Genomic DNA, 6,376 nt, shown 5'->3' on the forward strand with positions numbered 1-6,376 from the left:
CCGCAGCAGCTCTGAGCCCTCTTTCCTGAGAGTCTTCACCAGATGGGACCGCACACCAGATCTGGCCCTGTGTGATTTCCAGCTCCTCCCCAAATCAAAATGACCAGAAAGGGAGACTTTTGAATCCACTCAGGACATCACGGCAGCCGGGCCGGTGCAGCCAAAGACCCCCAGGACAGAGGACTCCAGAGCTGCTGCGGGACGAGCCACCTCCCAGGGCTCCCTGCTGGGCTGGTGGCCCGGGTCTGGTGACCCCACAGCCCGTCACTTATCCCGATGAGCTGGGAGCAGAGGAGCAGCTGACCACCGGAGCGGGAGCTAGGACAGGACCACAGCCTCAGCTGCCCGGCGGCCACTGCAGGAACACCTGGCAGGTGGCTGGGGCTGGTCAGGGGGAAGCTGGGTCACCCGGGAGGAGCAGCCACGGGAAGGGCACCCCAGGGCTCCCGGTGACTGTAGCACAGCGTGGGACGCCCCTGCCGTGATCCGCGGAGTCGGCCCTGGCCCTGGTCAGTGCTGACCACCTGGCTCCGCTGGGGCGGTGACCTGACTGGGCCCCCAGGTGCCTCTCATGTCACATCCCTTTCCCCTCCGGCCTGGGGCAGGTTGGGATGTGGTACCCAGGCTTCCCCATTGCACCCAGGCCTTTGGTGCCTGGCATGGGGTCACTCACTTGCAGTCCCAGCACCCGGGAGGCTGAGGCAGGAGGATCCATGTGAATTGGAGGTCAGCTGGGACTGCATAGTGAGACTCAAGAAATCAAGGGTAATAATACAAATAGTAATACCTATTTTGCCCAGGCTTAGGAAGTTTAAATGGTCACAGAAAGCTGTCGCGGGGTACAGAAGGTGAGCCACACAGCGGTGGTTTTGTGCCCTGAGCCAGTTATTTCCATCCTGTGTTCCAGCCGGCAAAGCCCCCCAGGCCGCCCCATGACTGGTGACTCCGCTGCACAGAGCTCGCTCGGCCCAGCCCCTGCCTGAGCCGGCTGTCTGTGTCCCTGCTGAGCACACTTCTCTTTGAAAGGAGGAGGAGGTGCCGCCTTAGGGCCATAAAGACAGACGATGGCACTCAGGAGGCCCTGTCAACCTTCGTGTCGCTCCTGGGGGGGCATCCCGCCCCTAACCTCAGGGACAGGAAATGGTGACCACTGCAGGGGCTTCTCCAGGTGGCAACGTGGGAGTCCCCTGTGCAGGGAGAGCAGTCAGAGGGCCGTGGGTCAGACCCAGACCCAGATCCCTGGCTTCTGAGTGCCCCTCCCTGGCCACAGAGGGACAGGGAGGGCAGGAAAGGACTGAGACAGCTCTGCTGACCGTGGCAGGAACTCCTGTAATCCTAGTACTTGAGAGGCTGAGGCAGGAAGATTGCCCAGGAGTTCAAGGCCAAGCGGGGCAACGTGCTGAAACGAAAGCTTGTCTCAAAAGATGGAGGGCTCGCAAGCCACCATCTGGGAAGTCAGTCTTTTTTAGAAAGGCAAAAAGAAATTGAATGATTGTCATCGAGAATATAAAAGAAAATCATGTGTGGTGACACATGCTATTTGTAATCCCAACACTCTCTGTGGAGGCTGAGGCAGGAGGATCGCCATGAGTTTGAGGTCAGACTGAGTTACATAGCAAAACCCTGTCTCAGAAGACAAAGACATAAATAAGCGCTGGTAAAGATGTGGGGAAAGGAGCCCCTCCACACTGCTGCTGGGAAAGGAGATCAGTACAGCCGCTGTGGAATCAGTGTGCAGCTGCCTCCCCAAGAGACTAAAAATAAAGCTGGGCATGGTGGCGCACACCTGTAATTCCGGCCCTCTGGAGGCTGAGGCAGGAGGATCACTGTGAGTTTGAGACCAGCCTGGGCTACATAGTGAGTTCCTGGTCAGTCTCAACTACATAGTGAGACCCTGTCTCAAAAAACAAAACAGCAAAACAACAACAAAAAGAGCCTAAAAATAGAGCCTGTGATTCCTCTCCTGAGAATCTCCCTGAAGTAGATGAGGTCAGCACGGCACAGGGGTATCGAGTGGCTGTTTTCATCTACACACAGCTTGTGGTGACAAAGATGAAGCCAGCCACCACGCCCCCCTGGAGATGCGTGGATAAAGTGCACTTTTATAGACACAGACACACACACACACACACACACACACACACACACACACACACACTGGAGTATTATTCAGCCACAAAAAAGAACAGAATTCTGTCATTTACAGGAAAATGGACAGATCAGGACACCACCATGTTGAACAAAAGAAGCCAGACTAAGGAAGTTAAACATCCCCTGTTCTCCCTGATGTGTAGAATCTAAACACTGAGGACAAGAAGAAAATCAGGCACTATGATGGGCTACTGATCAAATGTCCTTCATGGAATCGTTTTCCAAATGAAATGCTCTATTTTATAGCAACATACACCTCTCTAAAAAAGGAAGAATTAAAAATGCTATGGGAACATGAGCTTTTGCATTAAATACCTATTGGTTAAAAAAAAAAGTTTTCCAAAGAAGGAAGGAGGGAGCAGGGAGCGGGTTCCCGTCCTGACACAGCTGAGCCTGGGTCCGGGGCGGGGGGCGGCACGACGTGTGACCTGTGCCTACCCAGGCGGCCTGAGGAGAGAGGAGACTGTCTGAGTCCAGAGAGGGGAGGACTGTGCTCGCCCACACCAGCTCCACCCTCTGGGGCATCGGCTGTCCCTGGGGCTTACCTGTGTCATTCTGAGCAAAGTGACAAGACTCGGTGACAAGACCCCAGCCTTCCACCTATGAGGAGGAAGAGAGAGGGGCGCTGGCGGTGGGGTCTGGGGAAGAGGAGCCCACGGAGCCCTGGATTGGTCTCTTTCTTTCTGTGTGCCCCACTCCCGGTGTATGGGAGGAGAGGTGCGGTTTGACTCGTGGGTGCGGGGGGCTCCGTCCGTGGTCGGCTGCTCCACGGCAGGAGCACCGTGGCGGAAGGGCCTGGCGGAGGGAAACTGCTCACTTCACGGTAAGCCGGCAGCAGGGAGAGAGCGAGCTGGGGACCAGAACGCACCCTTCCCGGTCTCACCCCACCCCTCCATCCCAGCCGGCCTGAGCTCATCCACAATGGGTCACCGATGAGCACAGCGACCCGCGATCCATCACCGTCCACAGACTCTGGGGACGTTTTAGGTCGAAACCAGAACAGCCGCACTTCTCAAGGCCTTCGCAGGGTAACAAGAGACCCGGAAGGGGACGGGCGGCGACCTCGCTTCTCCCTGCATCTGTGAGGTTCCTTGCTTTCGTGAACCCCTCCCTCCAGGGGGCCCCCAGTTCCTCCTCAGGATGAGCCCGGGCTGGGCTTGTGGAACCTCAGCTCCCAGCTTCTCCTGGCGACCACAGGGGCAGTGCCCCCGCCGCCTCCCGACTGCCCGGAGGGACCTAGGTCACTGCGGCCACCGCTCTGCAGCTCACTGTGTGTCCCTGCGGCAGGAAGGGGCGACTCCGTGCTGTGGTGTCCTGGATTACGGACCACGGCCCCGGCCCAACTATTTTCAGTGGCTTTTAAGTGTCCAAGTCAGCAGCTTAAAATACCACGCAGCCACCAGCTGCTGGAAACTTTCCCCCATCTCCAGTCTGCAACCTGGGGCCACAAAGGAGCCCTGGCACTGGGCACAGGAGGGTCCGTCTTGCGTCCCCTGGCAACCAGGCAGGAGTGTCCACAGACCACAGCAGGGCAGAGTGGCAGGGATTCCAGAGAAGAGACCTCTGCCCTCCTGCTGCCCCTCGCCTCACCTGATTCCCTTCTAAAATCTCCTTTGCATGGAGCTCCCCTCCCCCATGTGTTTGTTTTCAGATGGCTTCTCCTTAAATCGCTAATTCGGCTGGGCTGGAGCTTGTGATCCTCCTGCCTCAGCCTTGGGTCTTTATCCGGCTCTGTGCTCTTCCTGGTGACGGGAGAGCGGCGTGTCGGTGACGGGACGACAAGGCCACATGGGACGGCGGCTCGGGTCTGGGGGTTGGAGGAGCCTGGGCCGCCTGGGCTGGGGATGGGTGTCCTGTGTCCCTGTTCTCTGTGTACCAGAATAATTCTTTTTCTCCACAGAAATGGAGGCTCGGAAGCGGGATAGGAGAAAGAATAGATAGGTGAATAGGAGCTGGAGGTTTTGGTGCTCCACTCTCAGCACCAGCTACAATGGCTCTGGAGAAAATGGACGATTTCACAGCCCTCACCTGGGCAGATCCAGCCCACACCACTGCAGAGCACACCTTCTCCGGGTGCACGGCTGCCCAGGACAGGCCTGGCGCTGCTCCACAGAACGAGCCTCAGTGCACTTAAGAGAATGAAATTCAGCCAGGCATGATGGCGTGTGCCTGTCATCCCAGAACTCAGGAGGCTGAGGCAGGAGGATCTCTGTCAGTTCGAGGCCAGGATGGACTACACAGTGAATTCAAGGCCAGCCTCGGTTAAACAGCAAGCCCCTGGCCCAAAAAACAAAAAGCAAAACAAAAGGATGAAAGCAATACAGAGTTTATTCTCCAATCACATTAGAATGGAATTAGAAATCAAGAACATTTACAAAGAGATTTGAGGGATTTGTGAACCCATGGATATTGAACAGCATCCTATGGAGCTACGCAGGATCTGAGAGGTCCCAGGATTCAATATGGGGACGCTGGTGGCCCTGGGGGAAAAGGAGACAGTGACCGGTGCTGGACGGCGGGGGGATTGAGGTGGGGGTGCCCTGTCCATCCTGCTGGACTGGAGGAGCGGAGAGGCGGCCAGGTGACCCCAGCCAGGCTCCTCCAACCCCCAGGCCCGAGCCACCGTCCCGTGTGGCCTCATCATCCCGTCACCGGGAAGAACACAGAGCCAGATAAAGACCCGAGCTTCCCTGCTGGCAGTGCTGCCCGGCGCCCGAGCCCCTTTGCAGAGGTCTCCTGGTCCCTTGCACCATCTGCCCTCTCTCCTCCGACTCAACACATCCCTACCGAGTCACCCTCCCGGGGACCACAGGGACACTCTAGCCAGGGACACCCACATCCAAGTGGGTAACTAAAACAGGAAGAGCGGGGGCGTGATGGCGCACGCCTGTCATCCCAGCACTCGGGAGGCTGAGGCAGGAGGGTCATCTCAAGTTCAAGCCCAGCCTGGGCTACACAGTGTGACCCTGTCTCAAAAAAAAAAAAAAAAAAAAAGTAAATAAATACAGATAAACTAGAGGATGATAAAATGCTGTCAGGGAAAGAACAAACTCAGGGGGCCGTGGTAAGAAGTGTCCGGACTGGGGGACAGAGCTGAGGTGGCCGCAGAGTGCTGAGGCCACCTGGAGGCCAGTGAGAGTTTCACAGCTGTGGACGGCCCTGTGGGGGGGAAGGGGAAACGAGGGCAGCGCCCACGAGACCAGAATGCGCTCAGCCTGGACTCCGCTCCCCGCCTTCCCATGTGAGCCGGGCCAGACCCCAGCAGCGGCCACCTCAGCCTGGACACCAGAAGGGGCTCGGATCTGGGCAGGGGCTCAGGAGGAAGCCATACGCTGTCCCCCTGAGTCGTGTGGCTCCCATGCCAACTGCCAGCAATGACATAAAAAATCAGCCGAGCCGGGCGTGGTGGCGCACGCCTGTCATTCCCAGCTCTCAGGAGGCTGAGGCGGGAGGATCGCTGTGAGTTTGAGGCCTGGGCTCCATAACGAGATCCAGTATCAAACCAAAAAGTGGGGTGGGCTGCCTTGAAAGCGTATGGGAAGACAAGAGAACGTGCGCGTGGCAGGGTGGACACAGCCCCCGACTCCCAGCGGAGGGACAAGGGGCAGCCACTGTCACTCCGGGCGGAGGAGCAGGGGCCGCCCGTCTGCCTCGCAAGGAAGAGTAAGGGATGTGGAGTGGAGGCCGGATGGCTGGACAGGACCCTGAGCACCCAGCGGCCTCATCCCTCCTCCAGGTCCTCGCAGGGGAGACCGTAAACGCTTTGTGAGCTCAACACTGCGGAATCCACATGCATTCCTGCCGCGGGCGTAAACGGTACCAGAAGACATTGTTCTTCGGTTTTATTTTCCAGTCCTAGGGACTGAACTCACTGTCTTTGCACTGAGCTGCCCCCGAGCCCTTTGTATTTTTTATTTGGAGACAGGGTCTCGCTAAGTTCCTAAGTTTCCCAGGCTGAGCTTGAATTTGCGACCCTCCTGCCTCGGCCTCCCAGAGTGCTGTGATCGAAGGCGTGCGGTCTGAGAAGAGGCTGTCATCCGGCTCGGCTCGCAGCCCTCAGGGTGGAAGTCTGGAGGAGACGGGGCAGAGACAGACGCACGTCAGAGCTCAGGGCCAACTCCCGGCCCCTGGCTTTCAGCGCAGCCTGGCGCTGGTACCTGAGGTCCCCCGGGGCGGGTCCACGCCCACCCCCGGACACCCCGGACCGCGTCCTGCCCCGTCGGCT

This window comes from Fukomys damarensis, unplaced genomic scaffold, assembly GCF_012274545.1.
Source record: "Fukomys damarensis isolate Sample0158 unplaced genomic scaffold, DMR_v1.0_HiC HiC_scaffold_25, whole genome shotgun sequence".
NCBI classification, from domain to species: domain Eukaryota; kingdom Metazoa; phylum Chordata; class Mammalia; order Rodentia; family Bathyergidae; genus Fukomys; species Fukomys damarensis.